We start from the raw sequence: 23,703 nt of genomic DNA, 5'->3' as shown, positions 1-23,703 counted from the left end.
AATTTTTGGTGAAAAAAATCGATACGGGGGGGTATACCCGAAAAATGAAAAAACCCAAACTTTGAAGGTCGATATCTCGGCTTCTATGGGAGCTATCGGGAAAATTCCAACGGTCTTGTCTTAGTTTCGTCATTTTGAATCCAACGAGACCATCCGCAAGGTCGTAGCTTCTACGAGAGCCGAGATATAGCATTTTTGTAGCCCATTTTTGGCCTCAAAAACGGACGTCGAAAACGATTTTTTCAGGATTTTCAAAGTGCTCTCATTCCCTTAGTTCTGCTCGGATCCTGGTATAACCCGGTGTTTTCGTAATCTAGGTGATCAGAATAAGACGCTGGTATACTTAGTTTGATTTCGAAAAAATCAATTTTTGGTGAAAAAATTCGATACGGGGGGGTATACCCGAAAAATGAAAAAACCCAAACTTTGAAGGTCGATATCTCGGCTTCTATGGGAGCTATCGGAAAAATTCCAACGGTCTTGTCTTAGTTTCGTCATTTTGAATCCAACGAGACCATCCGCAAGGTCGTAGCTTTTATGATAGCCGAGATATCGCATTTTTGTAACCCATTTTTGGCCTCAAAAACGGACGTCGAAAACGATTTTTTCAGGATTTTCAAAGTGCTCTCATTCCCTTAGTTCTGCTCGGATCCTGATATAACCCGGTGTTTTCGTAATCTAGGTGATCAGAATAAGACGCTGGTATACTTAGTTTGATTTCGAAAAAATCAATTTTTGGTGAAAAAATTCGATACGGGGGGGTATACCCGAAAAATGAAAAAACCCAAACTTTGAAGGTCGATATCTCAGCTTCTATGAGAGCTATCGGGAAAATTCCAACGGTATTATCTTAGTTTCGTCCTTCTGAATCCAACGAAACCATCCGCAAGGTTGTAGCTTTTACGATAGCCGAGATATCGCATTTTTGTTGCTCATTTTTGGCCTCAAAAACGGACGTCGAAAACGATTATTTCAGGATTTTCAAAGTGCTCTCATTCCCTTAGTTCTGCTCGGATCCTGTTATAACCCGGTGTTTTCGTAATCTAGGTGATCAGAATAAGACGCTGGTATACTTAGTTTGATTTCGAAAAAATCAATTTCTGGTGAAAAAATTCGATACGGGGGGGTATACCCGTAAAATGAAAAAACCCAAATTTTGAAGGCTCATATCTCGGCTTCTATGGGAGCTATCGGGAAAATTTTAACGGTCTTATTTTAGTTTCGTTCTTCTGAATCCAACGAGACCATCCGCAAGGTCGTAGCTTCTACGAGAGCCGAGATATAGCATTTTTGTAGCCCATTTTTGGCCTCAAAAACGGACGTCGAAAACGATTTTTTCAGGATTTTTAAAGTGCTCTCATTCCCTTAGTTCTGCTCGGATCCTGGTATAACCCGGTGTTTTCGTAATCTAGGTGATCAGAATAAGACGCTGGTATACTTAGTTTGATTTCGAAAAAATCAATTTTTGGTGAAAAAATTCGATACGGGGGGGTTTACCCGAAAAATGAAAAAACCCAAACTTTGAAGGTCGATATCTCGGCTTCTATGGGAGCTATCGGGAAAATTCCAACGGTCTTGTCTTAGTTTCGTCATTTTGAATCCAACGAGACCATCCGCAAGGTCGTAGCTTTTACGATAGCCGAGATATCGCATTTTTGTAACCCATTTTTGGCCTCAAAAACGGACGTCGAAAACGATTTTTTCAGGATTTTCAAAGTGCTCTCATTCCCTTAGTTCTGCTCGGATCCTGGTATAACCCGGTGTTTTCGTAATCTAGGTGATCAGAATAAGACGCTAGTATACTTAGTTTGATTTCGAAAAAATCAATTTCTGGTGAAAAAATTCGATACTGGGGGGTATATCCGAAAAATGAAAAAACCCAAATTTTGAAGGCTCATATCTCGGCTTCTATGGGAGCTATCGGAAAAATTTTAACGGTCTTATTTTAGTTTCGTTCTTCTGAATTTAACGAGACCATCCGCAAGGTCGTAGCTTCTACGAGAGCCGAGATATGGCATTTTTGTAGCCCATTTTTGGCCTCAAAAACGGACGTCGAAAACGATTTTTTCAGGATTTTCAAAGTGCTCTCAATCCCTTAGTTCTGCTCGGATCCTGTTATAACCCGGTGTTTTCGTAATCTAGGTGATCAGAATAAGACGCTGGTTTACTTAGTTTGACTTTGAAAAAATTCAATTTTTGGTGAAAAAAATCGATACGGGGGGGTATACCCGAAAAATGAAAAAACCCAAACTTTGAAGGTCGATATCTCGGCTTCTATGGGAGCTATCGGGAAAATTCCAACGGTCTTGTCTTAGTTTCGTCATTTTGAATCCAACGAGACCATCCGCAAGGTCGTAGCTTTTACGATAGCCGAGATATCGCATTTTTGTAACCCATTTTTGGCCTCAAAAACGGACGTCGAAAACGATTTTTTCAGGATTTTCAAAGTGCTCTCATTCCCTTAGTTCTGCTCGGATCCTGGTATAACCCGGTGTTTTCGTAATCTAGGTGATCAGAATAAGACGCTGGTATACTTAGTTTGATTTCGAAAAAATCAATTTCTGGTGAAAAAATTCGATACGGGAGGGTATACCCGAAAAATGAAAAAACCCAAACTTTGAAGGTCGATATCTCGGCTTCTATGGGAGCTATCGGAAAAATTCCAACGGTCTTGTCTTAGTTTCGTCATTTTGAATCCAACGAGACCATCCGCAAGGTCGTAGCTTTTACGATAGCCGAGATATCGCATTTTTGTAACCCATTTTTGGCCTCAAAAACGGACGTCGAAAACGATTTTTTCAGGATTTTCAAAGTGCTCTCATTCCCTTAGTTCTGCTCGGATCCTGATATAACCCGGTGTTTTCGTAATCTAGGTGATCAGAATAAGACGCTGGTATACTTAGTTTGATTTCGAAAAAATCAATTTTTGGTGAAAAAATTCGATACGGGGGGGTATACCCGAAAAATGAAAAAACCCAAACTTTGAAGGTCGATATCTCAGCTTCTATGAGAGCTATCGGGAAAATTCCAACGGTATTATCTTAGTTTCGTCCTTCTGAATCCAACGAAACCATCCGCAAGGTTGTAGCTTTTACGATAGCCGAGATATCGCATTTTTGTTGCTCATTTTTGGCCTCAAAAACGGACGTCGAAAACGATTATTTCAGGATTTTCAAAGTGCTCTCATTCCCTTAGTTCTGCTCGGATCCTGTTATAACCCGGTGTTTTCGTAATCTAGGTGATCAGAATAAGACGCTGGTATACTTAGTTTGATTTCGAAAAAATCAATTTCTGGTGAAAAAATTCGATACGGGGGGGTATACCCGTAAAATGAAAAAACCCAAACTTTGAAGGTCGATATCTCAGCTTCTATGGGAGCTATCGGGAAAATTCCAACGGTCTTATCTTAGTTTCGTCCTTCTGAATCCAACGAGACCATCCGCAAGGTTGTAGCTTTTACGATAGCCGAGATATCGCATTTTTGTTGCTCATTTTTGGCCTCAAAAACGGACGTCGAAAACGATTATTTCAGGATTTTCAAAGTGCTCTCATTCCCTTAGTTCTGCTCGGATCCTGTTATAACCCGGTGTTTTCGTAATCTAGGTGATCAGAATAAGACGCTGGTATACTTAGTTTGATTTCGAAAAAATCAATTTCTGGTGAAAAAATTCGATACGGGGGGGTATACCCGTAAAATGAAAAAACCCAAATTTTGAAGGCTCATATCTCGGCTTCTATGGGAGCTATCGGGAAAATTTTAACGGTCTTATTTTAGTTTCGTTCTTCTGAATCCAACGAGACCATCCGCAAGGTCGTAGCTTCTACGAGAGCCGAGATATAGCATTTTTGTAGCCCATTTTTGGCCTCAAAAACGGACGTCGAAAACGATTTTTTCAGGATTTTTAAAGTGCTCTCATTCCCTTAGTTCTGCTCGGATCCTGGTATAACCCGGTGTTTTCGTAATCTAGGTGATCAGAATAAGACGCTGGTATACTTAGTTTGATTTCGAAAAAATCAATTTTTGGTGAAAAAATTCGATACGGGGGGGTATACCCGAAAAATGAAAAAACCCAAACTTTGAAGGTCGATATCTCGGCTTCTATGGGAGCTATCGGGAAAATTCCAACGGTCTTGTCTTAGTTTCGTCATTTTGAATCCAACGAGACCATCCGCAAGGTCGTAGCTTTTACGATAGCCGAGATATCGCATTTTTGTAACCCATTTTTGGCCTCAAAAACGGACGTCGAAAACGATTTTTTCAGGATTTTCAAAGTGCTCTCATTCCCTTAGTTCTGCTCGGATCCTGGTATAACCCGGTGTTTTCGTAATCTAGGTGATCAGAATAAGACGCTAGTATACTTAGTTTGATTTCGAAAAAATCAATATCTGGTGAAAAAATTCGATACTGGGGGGTATATCCGAAAAATGAAAAAACCCAAATTTTGAAGGCTCATATCTCGGCTTCTATGGGAGCTATCGGAAAAATTTTAACGGTCTTATTTTAGTTTCGTTCTTCTGAATTTAACGAGACCATCCGCAAGGTCGTAGCTTCTACGAGAGCCGAGATATGGCATTTTTGTAGCCCATTTTTGGCCTCAAAAACGGACGTCGAAAACGATTTTTTCAGGATTTTCAAAGTGCTCTCAATCCCTTAGTTCTGCTCGGATCCTGTTATAACCCGGTGTTTTCGTAATCTAGGTGATCAGAATAAGACGCTGGTTTACTTAGTTTGACTTTGAAAAAATTCAATTTTTGGTGAAAAAAATCGATACGGGGGGGTATACCCGAAAAATGAAAAAACCCAAACTTTGAAGGTCGATATCTCGGCTTCTATGGGAGCTATCGGGAAAATTCCAACGGTCTTGTCTTAGTTTCGTCATTTTGAATCCAACGAGACCATCCGCAAGGTCGTAGCTTTTACGATAGCCGAGATATCGCATTTTTGTAACCCATTTTTGGCCTCAAAAACGGACGTCGAAAACGATTTTTTCAGGATTTTCAAAGTGCTCTCATTCCCTTAGTTCTGCTCGGATCCTGGTATAACCCGGTGTTTTCGTAATCTAGGTGATCAGAATAAGACGCTGGTATACTTAGTTTGATTTCGAAAAAATCAATTTCTGGTGAAAAAATTCGATACGGGAGGGTATACCCGAAAAATGAAAAAACCCAAACTTTGAAGGTCGATATCTCGGCTTCTATGGGAGCTATCGGAAAAATTCCAACGGTCTTGTCTTAGTTTCGTCATTTTGAATCCAACGAGACCATCCGCAAGGTCGTAGCTTTTACGATAGCCGAGATATCGCATTTTTGTAACCCATTTTTGGCCTCAAAAACGGACGTCGAAAACGATTTTTTCAGGATTTTCAAAGTGCTCTCATTCCCTTAGTTCTGCTCGGATCCTGATATAACCCGGTGTTTTCGTAATCTAGGTGATCAGAATAAGACGCTGGTATACTTAGTTTGATTTCGAAAAAATCAATTTTTGGTGAAAAAATTCGATACGGGGGGGTATACCCGAAAAATGAAAAAACCCAAACTTTGAAGGTCGATATCTCAGCTTCTATGAGAGCTATCGGGAAAATTCCAACGGTATTATCTTAGTTTCGTCCTTCTGAATCCAACGAAACCATCCGCAAGGTTGTAGCTTTTACGATAGCCGAGATATCGCATTTTTGTTGCTCATTTTTGGCCTCAAAAACGGACGTCGAAAACGATTATTTCAGGATTTTCAAAGTGCTCTCATTCCCTTAGTTCTGCTCGGATCCTGTTATAACCCGGTGTTTTCGTAATCTAGGTGATCAGAATAAGACGCTGGTATACTTAGTTTGATTTCGAAAAAATCAATTTCTGGTGAAAAAATTCGATACGGGGGGGTATACCCGTAAAATGAAAAAACCCAAACTTTGAAGGTCGATATCTCAGCTTCTATGGGAGCTATCGGGAAAATTCCAACGGTCTTATCTTAGTTTCGTCCTTCTGAATCCAACGAGACCATCCGCAAGGTTGTAGCTTTTACGATAGCCGAGATATCGCATTTTTGTTGCTCATTTTTGGCCTCAAAAACGGACGTCGAAAACGATTATTTCAGGATTTTCAAAGTGCTCTCATTCCCTTAGTTCTGCTCGGATCCTGTTATAACCCGGTGTTTTCGTAATCTAGGTGATCAGAATAAGACGCTGGTATACTTAGTTTGATTTCGAAAAAATCAATTTCTGGTGAAAAAATTCGATACGGGGGGGTATATCCGAAAAATGAAAAAACCCAAATTTTGAAGGCTCATATCTCGGCTTCTATGGGAGCTATCGGAAAAATTTTAACGGTCTTATTTTAGTTTCGTTCTTCTGAATTTAACGAGACCATCCGCAAGGTCGTAGCTTCTACGAGAGCCGAGATATGGCATTTTTGTAGCCCATTTTTGGCCTCAAAAACGGACGTCGAAAACGATTTTTTCAGGAATTTCAAAGTGCTCTCAATCCCTTAGTTCTGCTCGGATCCTGGTATAACCCGGTGTTTTCGTAATCTAGGTGATCAGAATAAGACGCTGGTTTACTTAGTTTGACTTTGAAAAAATTCAATTTTTGGTGAAAAAAATCGATACGGGGGGGTATACCCGAAAAATGAAAAAACCCAAACTTTGAAGGTCGATATCTCGGCTTCTATGGGAGCTATCGGGAAAATTCCAACGGTCTTGTCTTAGTTTCGTCATTTTGAATCCAACGAGACCATCCGCAAGGTCGTAGCTTCTACGAGAGCCGAGATATAGCATTTTTGTAGCCCATTTTTGGCCTCAAAAACGGACGTCGAAAACGATTTTTTCAGGATTTTCAAAGTGCTCTCATTCCCTTAGTTCTGCTCGGATCCTGGTATAACCCGGTGTTTTCGTAATCTAGGTGATCAGAATAAGACGCTGGTATACTTAGTTTGATTTCGAAAAAATCAATTTTTGGTGAAAAAATTCGATACGGGGGGGTATACCCGAAAAATGAAAAAACCCAAACTTTGAAGGTCGATATCTCGGCTTCTATGGGAGCTATCGGAAAAATTCCAACGGTTTTGTCTTAGTTTCGTCATTTTGAATCCAACGAGACCATCCGCAAGGTCGTAGCTTTTATGATAGCCGAGATATCGCATTTTTGTAACCCATTTTTGGCCTCAAAAACGGACGTCGAAAACGATTTTTTCAGGATTTTCAAAGTGCTCTCATTCCCTTAGTTCTGCTCGGATCCTGATATAACCCGGTGTTTTCGTAATCTAGGTGATCAGAATAAGACGCTGGTATACTTAGTTTGATTTCGAAAAAATCAATTTTTGGTGAAAAAATTCGATACGGGGGGGTATATCCGAAAAATGAAAAAACCCAAACTTTGAAGGTCGATATCTCAGCTTCTATGAGAGCTATCGGGAAAATTCCAACGGTATTATCTTAGTTTCGTCCTTCTGAATCCAACGAAACCATCCGCAAGGTTGTAGCTTTTACGATAGCCGAGATATCGCATTTTTGTTGCTCATTTTTGGCCTCAAAAACGGACGTCGAAAACGATTATTTCAGGATTTTCAAAGTGCTCTCATTCCCTTAGTTCTGCTCGGATCCTGTTATAACCCGGTGTTTTCGTAATCTAGGTGATCAGAATAAGACGCTGGTATACTTAGTTTGATTTCGAAAAAATCAATTTCTGGTGAAAAAATTCGATACGGGGGGGTATACCCGAAAAATGAAAAAACCCAAACTTTGAAGGTCGATATCTCGGCTTCTATGGGAGCTATCGGGAAAATTCCAACGGTCTTATCTTAGTTTCGTCCTTCTGAATCCAACGAGACCATCCGCAAGGTTGTAGCTTTTTCGATAGCCGAGATATCGCATTTTTGTTGCCCATTTTTGGCCTCAAAAACGGACGTCGAAAACGATTATTTCAGGATTTTCAAAGTGCTCTCATTCCCTTAGTTCTGCTCGGATCCTGTTATAACCCGGTGTTTTCGTAATCTAGGTGATCAGAATAAGACGCTGGTATACTTAGTTTGATTTCGAAAAAATCAATTTTTGGTGAAAAAATTCGATACGGGGGGGTATACCCGAAAAATGAAAAAACCCAAACTTTGAAGGTCGATATCTCAGCTTCTATGAGAGCTATCGGGAAAATTCCAACGGTATTATCTTAGTTTCGTCCTTCTGAATCCAACGAGACCATCCGCAAGGTTGTAGCTTTTAGGATAGCCGAGATATCGCATTTTTGTTGCTCATTTTTGGCCTCAAAAACGGACGTCGAAAACGATTATTTCAGGATTTTCAAAGTGCTCTCATTCCCTTAGTTCTGCTCGGATCCTGTTATAACCCGGTGTTTTCGTAATCTAGGTGATCAGAATAAGACGCTGGTATACTTAGTTTGATTTCGAAAAAATCAATTTCTGGTGAAAAAATTCGATACGGGGGGGTATACCCGTAAAATGAAAAAACCCAAACTTTGAAGGTCGATATCTCAGCTTCTATGGGAGCTATCGGGAAAATTCCAACGGTCTTATCTTAGTTTCGTCCTTCTGAATCCAACGAGACCATCCGCAAGGTTGTAGCTTTTACGATAGCCGAGATATCGCATTTTTGTTGCTCATTTTTGGCCTCAAAAACGGACGTCGAAAACGATTATTTCAGGATTTTCAAAGTGCTCTCATTCCCTTAGTTCTGCTCGGATCCTGTTATAACCCGGTGTTTTCGTAATCTAGGTGATCAGAATAAGACGCTGGTATACTTAGTTTGATTTCGAAAAAATCAATTTCTGGTGAAAAAATTCGATACGGGGGGGTATACCCGAAAAATGAAAAAACCCAAACTTTGAAGGTCGATATCTCGGCTTCTATGGGAGCTATCGGGAAAATTCCAACGGTCTTATCTTAGTTTCGTCCTTCTAAATCCAACGAGACCATCCGCAAGGTTGTAGCTTTTACGATAGCCGAGATATCGCATTTTTGTTGCCCATTTTTGGCCTCAAAAACGGACGTCGAAAACGATTATTTCAGGATTTTCAAAGTGCTCTCATTCCCTTAGTTCTGCTCGGATCCTGTTATAACCCGGTGTTTTCGTAATCTAGGTGATCAGAATAAGACGCTGGTATACTTAGTTTGATTTCGAAAAAATCAATTTCTGGTGAAAAAATTCGATACGGGGGGGTATACCCGTAAAATGAAAAAACCCAAATTTTGAAGGCTCATATCTCGGCTTCTATGGGAGCTATCGAGAAAATTTTAACGGTCTTATTTTAGTTTCGTTCTTCTGAATCCAACGAGACCATCCGCAAGGTCGTAGCTTCTACGAGAGCCGAGATATAGCATTTTTGTAGCCCATTTTTGGCCTCAAAAACGGACGTCGAAAACGATTTTTTCAGGATATTCAAAGTGCTCTCATTCCCTTAGTTCTGCTCGGATCCTGGTATAACCCGGTGTTTTCGTAATCTAGGTGATCAGAATAAGACGCTGGTATACTTAGTTTGATTTCGAAAAAATCAATTTTTGGTGAAAAAATTCGATACGGGGGGGTATACCCGAAAAATGAAAAAACCCAAACTTTGAAGGTCGATATCTCGGCTTCTATGGGAGCTATCGGGAAAATTCCAACGGTCTTATCTTAGTTTCGTCCTTCTGAATCCAACGAGACCATCCGCAAGGTTGTAGCTTTTTCGATAGCCGAGATATCGCATTTTTGTTGCCCATTTTTGGCCTCAAAAACGGACGTCGAAAACGATTATTTCAGGATTTTCAAAGTGCTCTCATTCCCTTAGTTCTGCTCGGATCCTGTTATAACCCGGTGTTTTCGTAATCTAGGTGATCAGAATAAGACGCTGGTATACTTAGTTTGATTTCGAAAAAATCAATTTTTGGTGAAAAAATTCGATACGGGGGGTATACCCGAAAAATGAAAAAACCCAAACTTTGAAGGTCGATATCTCGGCTTCTATGGGAGCTATCGGGAAAATTCCAACGGTCTTGTCTTAGTTTCGTCATTTTGAATCCAACGAGACCATCCGCAAGGTCGTAGCTTTTACGATAGCCGAGATATCGCATTTTTGTAACCCATTTTTGGCCTCAAAAACGGACGTCGAAAACGATTTTTTCAGGATTTTCAAAGTGCTCTCATTCCCTTAGTTCTGCTCGGATCCTGGTATAACCCGGTGTTTTCGTAATCTAGGTGATCAGAATAAGACGCTGGTATACTTAGTTTGATTTCGAAAAAATCAATTTCTGGTGAAAAAATTCGATACGGGGGGGTATATCCGAAAAATGAAAAAACCCAAATTTTGAAGGCTCATATCTCGGCTTCTATGGGAGCTATCGGAAAAATTTTAACGGTCTTATTTTAGTTTCGTTCTTCTGAATTTAACGAGACCATCCGCAAGGTCGTAGCTTCTACGAGAGCCGAGATATGGCATTTTTGTAGCCCATTTTTGGCCTCAAAAACGGACGTCGAAAACGATTTTTTCAGGAATTTCAAAGTGCTCTCAATCCCTTAGTTCTGCTCGGATCCTGGTATAACCCGGTGTTTTCGTAATCTAGGTGATCAGAATAAGACGCTGGTTTACTTAGTTTGACTTTGAAAAAATTCAATTTTTGGTGAAAAAAATCGATACGGGGGGGTATACCCGAAAAATGAAAAAACCCAAACTTTGAAGGTCGATATCTCGGCTTCTATGGGAGCTATCGGGAAAATTCCAACGGTCTTGTCTTAGTTTCGTCATTTTGAATCCAACGAGACCATCCGCAAGGTCGTAGCTTCTACGAGAGCCGAGATATAGCATTTTTGTAGCCCATTTTTGGCCTCAAAAACGGACGTCGAAAACGATTTTTTCAGGATTTTCAAAGTGCTCTCATTCCCTTAGTTCTGCTCGGATCCTGATATAACCCGGTGTTTTCGTAATCTAGGTGATCAGAATAAGACGCTGGTATACTTAGTTTGATTTCGAAAAAATCAATTTTTGGTGAAAAAATTCGATACGGGGGGGTATATCCGAAAAATGAAAAAACCCAAACTTTGAAGGTCGATATCTCAGCTTCTATGAGAGCTATCGGGAAAATTCCAACGGTATTATCTTAGTTTCGTCCTTCTGAATCCAACGAAACCATCCGCAAGGTTGTAGCTTTTACGATAGCCGAGATATCGCATTTTTGTTGCTCATTTTTGGCCTCAAAAACGGACGTCGAAAACGATTATTTCAGGATTTTCAAAGTGCTCTCATTCCCTTAGTTCTGCTCGGATCCTGTTATAACCCGGTGTTTTCGTAATCTAGGTGATCAGAATAAGACGCTGGTATACTTAGTTTGATTTCGAAAAAATCAATTTCTGGTGAAAAAATTCGATACGGGGGGGTATACCCGAAAAATGAAAAAACCCAAACTTTGAAGGTCGATATCTCGGCTTCTATGGGAGCTATCGGGAAAATTCCAACGGTCTTATCTTAGTTTCGTCCTTCTGAATCCAACGAGACCATCCGCAAGGTTGTAGCTTTTTCGATAGCCGAGATATCGCATTTTTGTTGCCCATTTTTGGCCTCAAAAACGGACGTCGAAAACGATTATTTCAGGATTTTCAAAGTGCTCTCATTCCCTTAGTTCTGCTCGGATCCTGTTATAACCCGGTGTTTTCGTAATCTAGGTGATCAGAATAAGACGCTGGTATACTTAGTTTGATTTCGAAAAAATCAATTTTTGGTGAAAAAATTCGATACGGGGGGGTATACCCGAAAAATGAAAAAACCCAAACTTTGAAGGTCGATATCTCAGCTTCTATGAGAGCTATCGGGAAAATTCCAACGGTATTATCTTAGTTTCGTCCTTCTGAATCCAACGAGACCATCCGCAAGGTTGTAGCTTTTAGGATAGCCGAGATATCGCATTTTTGTTGCTCATTTTTGGCCTCAAAAACGGACGTCGAAAACGATTATTTCAGGATTTTCAAAGTGCTCTCATTCCCTTAGTTCTGCTCGGATCCTGTTATAACCCGGTGTTTTCGTAATCTAGGTGATCAGAATAAGACGCTGGTATACTTAGTTTGATTTCGAAAAAATCAATTTCTGGTGAAAAAATTCGATACGGGGGGGTATACCCGTAAAATGAAAAAACCCAAACTTTGAAGGTCGATATCTCAGCTTCTATGGGAGCTATCGGGAAAATTCCAACGGTCTTATCTTAGTTTCGTCCTTCTGAATCCAACGAGACCATCCGCAAGGTTGTAGCTTTTACGATAGCCGAGATATCGCATTTTTGTTGCTCATTTTTGGCCTCAAAAACGGACGTCGAAAACGATTATTTCAGGATTTTCAAAGTGCTCTCATTCCCTTAGTTCTGCTCGGATCCTGTTATAACCCGGTGTTTTCGTAATCTAGGTGATCAGAATAAGACGCTGGTATACTTAGTTTGATTTCGAAAAAATCAATTTCTGGTGAAAAAATTCGATACGGGGGGGTATACCCGAAAAATGAAAAAACCCAAACTTTGAAGGTCGATATCTCGGCTTCTATGGGAGCTATCGGGAAAATTCCAACGGTCTTATCTTAGTTTCGTCCTTCTGAATCCAACGAGACCATCCGCAAGGTTGTAGCTTTTACGATAGCCGAGATATCGCATTTTTGTTGCCCATTTTTGGCCTCAAAAACGGACGTCGAAAACGATTATTTCAGGATTTTCAAAGTGCTCTCATTCCCTTAGTTCTGCTCGGATCCTGTTATAACCCGGTGTTTTCGTAATCTAGGTGATCAGAATAAGACGCTGGTATACTTAGTTTGATTTCGAAAAAATCAATTTCTGGTGAAAAAATTCGATACGGGGGGGTATACCCGTAAAATGAAAAAACCCAAATTTTGAAGGCTCATATCTCGGCTTCTATGGGAGCTATCGAGAAAATTTTAACGGTCTTATTTTAGTTTCGTTCTTCTGAATCCAACGAGACCATCCGCAAGGTCGTAGCTTCTACGAGAGCCGAGATATAGCATTTTTGTAGCCCATTTTTGGCCTCAAAAACGGACGTCGAAAACGATTTTTTCAGGATATTCAAAGTGCTCTCATTCCCTTAGTTCTGCTCGGATCCTGGTATAACCCGGTGTTTTCGTAATCTAGGTGATCAGAATAAGACGCTGGTATACTTAGTTTGATTTCGAAAAAATCAATTTTTGGTGAAAAAATTCGATACGGGGGGGTATACCCGAAAAATGAAAAAACCCAAACTTTGAAGGTCGATATCTCGGCTTCTATGGGAGCTATCGGGAAAATTCCAACGGTCTTGTCTTAGTTTCGTCATTTTGAATCCAACGAGACCATCCGCAAGGTCGTAGCTTTTACGATAGCCGAGATATCGCATTTTTGTAACCCATTTTTGGCCTCAAAAACGGACGTCGAAAACGATTTTTTCAGGATTTTCAAAGTGCTCTCATTCCCTTAGTTCTGCTCGGATCCTGGTATAACCCGGTGTTTTCGTAATCTAGGTGATCAGAATAAGACGCTGGTATACTTAGTTTGATTTCGAAAAAATCAATTTCTGGTGAAAAAATTCGATACGGGGGGGTATATCCGAAAAATGAAAAAACCCAAATTTTGAAGGCTCATATCTCGGCTTCTATGGGAGCTATCGGAAAAATTTTAACGGTCTTATTTTAGTTTCGTTCTTCTGAATTTAACGAGACCATCCGCAAGGTCGTAGCTTCTACGAGAGCCGAGATATGGCATTTTTGTAGCCCATTTTTGGCCTCAAAAACGGACGTCGAAAACGATTTTTTCAGGAATTTCAAAGTGCTCTCAATCCCTTAGTTCTGCTCGGATCCTGGTATAACCCGGTGTTTTCGTAATCTAGGTGATCAGAATAAGACGCTGGTTTACTTAGTTTGACTTTGAAAAAATTCAATTTTTGGTGAAAAAAATCGATACGGGGGGGTATACCCGAAAAATGAAAAAACCCAAACTTTGAAGGTCGATATCTCGGCTTCTATGGGAGCTATCGGGAAAATTCCAACGGTCTTGTCTTAGTTTCGTCATTTTGAATCCAACGAGACCATCCGCAAGGTCGTAGCTTCTACGAGAGCCGAGATATAGCATTTTTGTAGCCCATTTTTGGCCTCAAAAACGGACGTCGAAAACGATTTTTTCAGGATTTTCAAAGTGCTCTCATTCCCTTAGTTCTGCTCGGATCCTGGTATAACCCGGTGTTTTCGTAATCTAGGTGATCAGAATAAGACGCTGGTATACTTAGTTTGATTTCGAAAAAATCAATTTTTGGTGAAAAAATTCGATACGGGGGGGTATACCCGAAAAATGAAAAAACCCAAACTTTGAAGGTCGATATCTCGGCTTCTATGGGAGCTATCGGAAAAATTCCAACGGTCTTGTCTTAGTTTCGTCATTTTGAATCCAACGAGACCATCCGCAAGGTCGTAGCTTTTATGATAGCCGAGATATCGCATTTTTGTAACCCATTTTTGGCCTCAAAAACGGACGTCGAAAACGATTTTTTCAGGATTTTCAAAGTGCTCTCATTCCCTTAGTTCTGCTCGGATCCTGATATAACCCGGTGTTTTCGTAATCTAGGTGATCAGAATAAGACGCTGGTATACTTAGTTTGATTTCGAAAAAATCAATTTTTGGTGAAAAAATTCGATACGGGGGGGTATACCCGAAAAATGAAAAAACCCAAACTTTGAAGGTCGATATCTCAGCTTCTATGAGAGCTATCGGGAAAATTCCAACGGTATTATCTTAGTTTCGTCCTTCTGAATCCAACGAAACCATCCGCAAGGTTGTAGCTTTTACGATAGCCGAGATATCGCATTTTTGTTGCTCATTTTTGGCCTCAAAAACGGACGTCGAAAACGATTATTTCAGGATTTTCAAAGTGCTCTCATTCCCTTAGTTCTGCTCGGATCCTGTTATAACCCGGTGTTTTCGTAATCTAGGTGATCAGAATAAGACGCTGGTATACTTAGTTTGATTTCGAAAAAATCAATTTCTGGTGAAAAAATTCGATACGGGGGGGTATACCCGTAAAATGAAAAAACCCAAATTTTGAAGGCTCATATCTCGGCTTCTATGGGAGCTATCGGGAAAATTTTAACGGTCTTATTTTAGTTTCGTTCTTCTGAATCCAACGAGACCATCCGCAAGGTCGTAGCTTCTACGAGAGCCGAGATATAGCATTTTTGTAGCCCATTTTTGACCTCAAAAACGGACGTCGAAAACGATTTTTTCAGGATTTTTAAAGTGCTCTCATTCCCTTAGTTCTGCTCGGATCCTGGTATAACCCGGTGTTTTCGTAATCTAGGTGATCAGAATAAGACGCTGGTATACTTAGTTTGATTTCGAAAAAATCAATTTTTGGTGAAAAAATTCGATACGGGGGGGTATACCCGAAAAATGAAAAAACCCAAACTTTGAAGGTCGATATCTCGGCTTCTATGGGAGCTATCGGGAAAATTCCAACGGTCTTGTCTTAGTTTCGTCATTTTGAATCCAACGAGACCATCCGCAAGGTCGTAGCTTTTACGATAGCCGAGATATCGCATTTTTGTAACCCATTTTTGGCCTCAAAAACGGACGTCGAAAACGATTTTTTCAGGATTTTCAAAGTGCTCTCATTCCCTTAGTTCTGCTCGGATCCTGGTATAACCCGGTGTTTTCGTAATCTAGGTGATCAGAATAAGACGCTAGTATACTTAGTTTGATTTCGAAAAAATCAATTTCTGGTGAAAAAATTCGATACTGGGGGGTATATCCGAAAAATGAAAAAACCCAAATTTTGAAGGCTCATATCTCGGCTTCTATGGGAGCTATCGGAAAAATTTTAACGGTCTTATTTTAGTTTCGTTCTTCTGAATTTAACGAGACCATCCGCAAGGTCGTAGCTTCTACGAGAGCCGAGATATGGCATTTTTGTAGCCCATTTTTGGCCTCAAAAACGGACGTCGAAAACGATTTTTTCAGGATTTTCAAAGTGCTCTCAATCCCTTAGTTCTGCTCGGATCCTGTTATAACCCGGTGTTTTCGTAATCTAGGTGATCAGAATAAGACGCTGGTTTACTTAGTTTGACTTTGAAAAAATTCAATTTTTGGTGAAAAAAATCGATACGGGGGGGTATACCCGAAAAATGAAAAAACCCAAATTTTGAAGGTCGATATCTCGGCTTCTATGGGAGCTATCGGGAAAATTCCAACGGTCTTGTCTTAGTTTCGTCATTTTGAATCCAACGAGACCATCCGCAAGGTCGTAGCTTTTACGATAGCCGAGATATCGCATTTTTGTAACCCATTTTTGGCCTCAAAAACGGACGTCGAAAACGATTTTTTCAGGATTTTCAAAGTGCTCTCATTCCCTTAGTTCTGCTCGGATCCTGGTATAACCCGGTGTTTTCGTAATCTAGGTGATCAGAATAAGACGCTGGTATACTTAGTTTGATTTCGAAAAAATCAATTTCTGGTGAAAAAATTCGATACGGGGGGGTATACCCGAAAAATGAAAAAACCCAAACTTTGAAGGTCGATATCTCGGCTTCTATGGGAGCTATCGGAAAAATTCCAACGGTCTTGTCTTAGTTTCGTCATTTTGAATCCAACGAGACCATCCGCAAGGTCGTAGCTTTTACGATAGCCGAGATATCGCATTTTTGTAACCCATTTTTGGCCTCAAAAACGGACGTCGAAAACGATTTTTTCAGGATTTTCAAAGTGCTCTCATTCCCTTAGTTCTGCTCGGATCCTGATATAACCCGGTGTTTTCGTAATCTAGGTGATCAGAATAAGACGCTGGTATACTTAGTTTGATTTCGAAAAAATCAATTTTTGGTGAAAAAATTCGATACGGGGGGGTATACCCGAAAAATGAAAAAACCCAAACTTTGAAGGTCGATATCTCAGCTTCTATGAGAGCTATCGGGAAAATTCCAACGGTATTATCTTAGTTTCGTCCTTCTGAATCCAACGAAACCATCCGCAAGGTTGTAGCTTTTACGATAGCCGAGATATCGCATTTTTGTTGCTCATTTTTGGCCTCAAAAACGGACGTCGAAAACGATTATTTCAGGATTTTCAAAGTGCTCTCATTCCCTTAGTTCTGCTCGGATCCTGTTATAACCCGGTGTTTTCGTAATCTAGGTGATCAGAATAAGACGCTGGTATACTTAGTTTGATTTCGAAAAAATCAATTTCTGGTGAAAAAATTCGATACGGGGGGGTATACCCGTAAAATGAAAAAACCCAAACTTTGAAGGTCGATATCTCAGCTTCTATGGGAGCTATCGGGAAAATTCCAACGGTCTTATCTTAGTTTCGTCCTTCTGAATCCAACGAGACCATCCGCAAGGTTGTAGCTTTTACGATAGCCGAGATATCGCATTTTTGTTGCTCATTTTTGGCCTCAAAAACGGACGTCGAAAACGATTATTTCAGGATTTTCAAAGTGCTCTCATTCCCTTAGTTCTGCTCGGATCCTGTTATAACCCGGTGTTTTCGTAATCTAGGTGATCAGAATAAGACGCTGGTATACTTAGTTTGATTTCGAAAAAATCAATTTCTGGTGAAAAAATTCGATACGGGGGGGTATACCCGAAAAATGAAAAAACCCAAACTTTGAAGGTCGATATCTCGGCTTCTATGGGAGCTATCGGGAAAATTCCAACGGTCTTATCTTAGTTTCGTCCTTCTGAATCCAACGAGACCATCCGCAAGGTTGTAGCTTTTTCGATAGCCGAGATATCGCATTTTTGTTGCCCATTTTTGGCCTCAAAAACGGACGTCGAAAACGATTATTTCAGGATTTTCAAAGTGCTCTCATTCCCTTAGTTCTGCTCGGATCCTGTTATAACCCGGTGTTTTCGTAATCTAGGTGATCAGAATAAGACGCTGGTATACTTAGTTTGATTTCGAAAAAATCAATTTCTGGTGAAAAAATTCGATACGGGGGGGTATACCCGTAAAATGAAAAAACCCAAACTTTGAAGGTCGATATCTCAGCTTCTATGGGAGCTATCGGGAAAATTCCAACGGTCTTATCTTAGTTTCGTCCTTCTGAATCCAACGAGACCATCCGCAAGGTTGTAGCTTTTACGAGAGCCGAGATATAGCATTTTTGTAGCCCATTTTTGGCCTCAAAAACGGACGTCGAAAACGATTTTTTCAGGATTTTCAAAGTGCTCTCATTCCCTTAGTTCTGCTCGGATCCTGGTATAACCCGGTGTTTTCGTAATCTAGGTGATCAGAATAAGACGCTGGTATACTTAGTTTGATTTCGAAAAAATCAATTTTTGGTGAAAAAATTCGATACGGGGGGGTATACCCGAAAAATGAAAAAACCCAAACTTTGAAGGTCGATATCTCGGCTTCTATGGGAGCTATCGGGAAAATTCCAACGGTCTTGTCTTAGTTTCGTCATTTTGAATCCAACGAGACCATCCGCAAGGTCGTAGCTTTTACGATAGCCGAGATATCGCATTTTTGTAACCCATTTTTGGCCTCAAAAACGGACGTCGAAAACGATTTTTTCAGGATTTTCAAAGTGCTCTCATTCCCTTAGTTCTGCTCGGATCCTGGTATAACCCGGTGTTTTCGTAATCTAGGTGATCAGAATAAGACGCTAGTATACTTAGTTTGATTTCGAAAAAATCAATTTCTGGTGAAAAAATTCGATACGGGGGGGTATATCCGAAAAATGAAAAAACCCAAATTTTGAAGGCTCATATCTCGGCTTCTATGGGAGCTATCGGAAAAATTTTAACGGTCTTATTTTAGTTTCGTTCTTCTGAATTTAACGAGACCATCCGCAAGGTCGTAGCTTCTACGAGAGCCGAGATATGGCATTTTTGTAGCCCATTTTTGGCCTCAAAAACGGACGTCGAAAACGATTTTTTCAGGATTTTCAAAGTGCCCTCAATCCCTTAGTTCTGCTCGGATCCTGTTATAACCCGGTGTTTTCGTAATCTAGGTGATCAGAACAAGACGCTGGTTTACTTAGTTTGACTTTGAAAAAATTCAATTTTTGGTGAAAAAAATCGATACGGGGGGGTATACCCGAAAAATGAAAAAACCCAAACTTTGAAGGTCGATATCTCGGCTTCTATGGGAGCTATCGGGAAAATTCCAACGGTCTTGTCTTAGTTTCGTCATTTTGAATCCAACGAGACCATCCGCAAGGTCGTAGCTTTTACGATAGCCGAGATATCGCATTTTTGTAACCCATTTTTGGCCTCAAAAACGGACGTCGAAAACGATTTTTTCAGGATTTTCAAAGTGCTCTCATTCCCTTAGTTCTGCTCGGATCCTGGTATAACCCGGTGTTTTCGTAATCTAGGTGATCAGAATAAGACGCTGGTATACTTAGTTTGATTTCGAAAAAATCAATTTCTGGTGAAAAAATTCGATACGGGGGGGTATACCCGAAAAATGAAAAAACCCAAATTTTGAAGGCTCATATCTCGGCTTCTATGGGAACTATCGGAAAAATTTTAACGGTCTTATTTTAGTTTCGTTCTTCTGAATTTAACGAGACCATCCGCAAGGTCGTAGCTTCTACGAGAGCCGAGATATGGCATTTTTGTAGCCCATTTTTGGCCTCAAAAACGGACGTCGAAAACGATTTTTTCAGGATTTTCAAAGTGCTCTCAATCCCTTAGTTCTGCTCGGATCCTGTTATAACCCGGTGTTTTCGTAATCTAGGTGATCAGAATAAGACGCTGGTTTACTTAGTTTGACTTTGAAAAAATTCAATTTTTGGTGAAAAAAATCGATACGGGGGGGTATACCCGAAAAATGAAAAAACCCAAACTTTAAAGGCTCATATCTCAGCTTCTATGGGAGCTATCGGGAAAATTGCAACGGTCTTATCTTAGTTTCGTCCTTCTGAATCCAACGAGACCATCCGCAAGGTCGTAGCTTTTACGATAGCCGAAATATCGCATTTTTGTAGCCCATTTTTGGCCTCAAAAACGGACGTCGAAAACGATTTTTTCAGGATTTTCAAAGTGCTCTCATTCCCTTAGTTCTGCTCGGATCCTGGTATAACCCGGTGTTTTCGTAATCTAGGTGATCAGAATAAGACGCTGGTATACTTAGTTTGATTTCGAAAAGATCAATTTTTGGTGAAAAAATTCGATACGGGGGGGTATACCCGAAAAATGAAAAAACCCAAATTTTGAAGGTCGATATCTCGGCTTCTATGGGAGCTATCGGGAAAATTCCAACGGTCTTGTCTTAGTTTCGTCATTTTGAATCCAACGAGACCATCCGCAAGGTCGTAGCTTTTACGATAGCCGAGATATCGCATTTTTGTAACCCATTTTTGGCCTCAAAAACGGACGTCGAAAACGATTTTTTCAGGATTTTCAAAGTGCTCTCATTCCCTTAGTTCTGCTCGGATCCTGGTATAACCCGGTGTTTTCGTAATCTAGGTGATCAGACTAAGACGCTGGTATACTTAGTTTGATTTCGAAAAAATCAATTTCTGGTGAAAAAATTCGATACGGGGGGGTATACCCGAAAAATGAAAAAACCCAAATTTTGAAGGCTCATATCTCGGCTTCTATGGGAGCTATCGGGAAAATTTTAACGGTCTTATTTTAGTTTCGTTCTTCTGAATCCAACGAGACCATCCGCAAGGTCGTAGCTTGTACGAGAGCCGAGATATAGCATTTTTGTAGCCCATTTTTGGCCTCAAAAACGGACGTCGAAAACGATTTTTTCAGGATTTTCAAAGTGCTCTCATTCCCTTAGTTCTGCTCGGATCCTGTTATAACCCGATGTTTTTGTAATCTAGGTGATCAGAATAAGACGCTGGTTTACTTAGTTTGACTTTGAAAAAATTCAATTTTTGGTGAAAAAAATCGATACGGGGGGGTATACCCGAAAAATGAAAAAACCCAAACTTTAAAGGCTCATATCTCAGCTTCTATGGGAGCTATCGGGAAAATTCCAACGGTCTTATCTTAGATTCGTCCTTCTGAATCCAACGAGACCATCCGCAAGGTTGTAGCTTTTACAATAGCCGAGATATCGCATTTTTGTAGCCCATTTTTGGCCTCAAAAACGGACGTCGAAAACGATTATTTCAGGATTTTCAAAGTGCTCTCATTCCCTTAGTTCTGCTCGGATCCTGTTATAACCCGGTGTTTTCGTAATCTAGGTGATCAGAATAAAACGCTGGTATACTTAGTTTGATTTCGAAAAAATCAATTTCTGGTGAAAAAATTCGATACGGAGGGGTATACCCGAAAAATGAAAAAACCCAAATTTTGAAGGCTCATATCTCGGCTTCTATGGGAGCTATCGGAAAAATTTTAACGGTCTTATTTTAGTTTCGTTCTTCTGAATTTAACGAGACCATCCGCAAGGTCGAAGCTTTTACGAGAGCCGAGATATGGCATTTTTGTAGCCCATTTTTGGCCTTAAAAACGGACGTCGAAAACGATTTTTTCAGGATTTTCAAAGTGCTCTCATTCCCTTAGTTCTGCTCGGATCCTGGTATAACCCGGTGTTTTTGTAATCTAGGTGATCAAAATAAGACGCTGGTATACTTAGTTTGATTTCGAAAAAATCAATTTTTGGTGAAAAAATTCGATACGGGGGGGTATACCCGAAAAATGAAAAAACCCAAACTTTGAAGGTCGATATCTCGGCTTCTATGGGAGCTATCGGGAAAATTCCAACGGTCTTGTCTTAGTTTCGTCATTTTGAATCCAACGAGACCATCCGCAAGGTCGTAGCTTTTACGATAGCCGAGATATCGCATTTTTGTAACCCATTTTTGGCCTCAAAAACGGACGTCGAAAACGATTTTTTCAGGATTTTCAAAGTGCTCTCATTCCCTTAGTTCTGCTCGGATCCTGGTATAACCCGGTGTTTTCGTAATCTAGGTGATCAGAATAAGACGCTAGTATACTTAGTTTGATTTCGAAAAAATCAATTTCTGGTGAAAAAATTCGATACGGGGGGGTATATCCGAAAAATGAAAAAACCCAAATTTTGAAGGCTCATATCTCGGCTTCTATGGGAGCTATCGGAAAAATTTTAACGGTCTTATTTTAGTTTCGTTCTTCTGAATTTAACGAGACCATCCGCAAGGTCGTAGCTTCTACGAGAGCCGAGATATGGCATTTTTGTAGCCCATTTTTGGCCTCAAAAACGGACGTCGAAAACGATTTTTTCAGGATTTTCAAAGTGCTCTCAATCCCTTAGTTCTGCTCGGATCCTGTTATAACCCGGTGTTTTCGTAATCTAGGTGATCAGAATAAGACGCTGGTTTACTTAGTTTGACTTTGAAAAAATTCAATTTTTGGTGAAAAAAATCGATACGGGGGGGTATACCCGAAAAATGAAAAAACCCAAACTTTGAAGGTCGATATCTCGGCTTCTATGGGAGCTATCGGGAAAATTCCAACGGTCTTGTCTTAGTTTCGTCATTTTGAATCCAACGAGACCATCCGCAAAGTCGTAGCTTTTACGATAGCCGAGATATCGCATTTTTGTAACCCATTTTTGGCCTCAAAAACGGACGTCGAAAACGATTTATTCAGGATTTTCAAAGTGCTCTCATTCCCTTAGTTCTGCTCGGATCCTGGTATAACCCGGTGTTTTCGTAATCTAGGTGATCAGAATAAGACGCTGGTATACTTAGTTTGATTTCGAAAAAATCAATTTCTGGTGAAAAAATTCGATACGGGGGGGTATACCCGAAAAATGAAAAAACCCAAATTTTGAAGGCTCATATCTCGGCTTCTATGGGAGCTATCGGAAAAATTTTAACGGTCTTATTTTAGTTTCGTTCTTCTGAATTTAACGAGACCATCCGCAAGGTCGTAGCTTCTACGAGAGCCGAGATATGGCATTTTTGTAGCCCATTTTTGGCCTCAAAAACGGACGTCGAAAACGATTTTTTCAGGATTTTCAAAGTGCTCTCAATCCCTTAGTTCTGCTCGGATCCTGTTATAACCCGGTGTTTTCGTAATCTAGGTGATCAGAATAAGACGCTGGTTTACTTAGTTTGACTTTGAAAAAATTCAATTTTTGGTGAAAAAAATCGATACGGGGGGGTATACCCGAAAAATGAAAAAACCCAAACTTTAAAGGCTCATATCTCAGCTTCTATGGGAGCTATCGGGAAAATTGCAACGGTCTTATCTTAGTTTCGTCCTTCTGAATCCAACGAGACCATCCGCAAGGTCGTAGCTTTTACGATAGCCGAAATATCGCATTTTTGTAGCCCATTTTTGGCCTCAAAAACGGACGTCGAAAACGATTTTTTCAGGATTTTCAAAGTGCTCTCATTCCCTTAGTTCTGCTCGGATCCTGGTATAACCCGGTGTTTTCGTAATCTAGGTGATCAGAATAAGACGCTGGTATACTTAGTTTGATTTCGAAAAGATCAATTTTTGGTGAAAAAATTCGATACGGGGGGGTATACCCGAAAAATGAAAAAACCCAAATTTTGAAGGTCGATATCTCGGCTTCTATGGGAGCTATCGGGAAAATTCCAACGGTCTTGTCTTAGTTTCGTCATTTTGAATCCAACGAGACCATCCGCAAGGTCGTAGCTTTTACGATAGCCGAGATATCGCATTTTTGTAACCCATTTTTGGCCTCAAAAACGGACGTCGAAAACGATTTTTTCAGGATTTTTAAAGTGCTCTCATTCCCTTAGTTCTGCTCGGATCCTGGTATAACCCGGTGTTTTCGTAATCTAGGTGATCAGACTAAGAC

The sequence above is a fragment of the Anthonomus grandis genome, unplaced genomic scaffold (genome assembly GCF_022605725.1).
Source record: "Anthonomus grandis grandis unplaced genomic scaffold, icAntGran1.3 ctg00000308.1, whole genome shotgun sequence".
Lineage (NCBI taxonomy): Eukaryota > Metazoa > Arthropoda > Insecta > Coleoptera > Curculionidae > Anthonomus > Anthonomus grandis.
Note: the sequence above shows the minus strand (reverse complement) of the source record.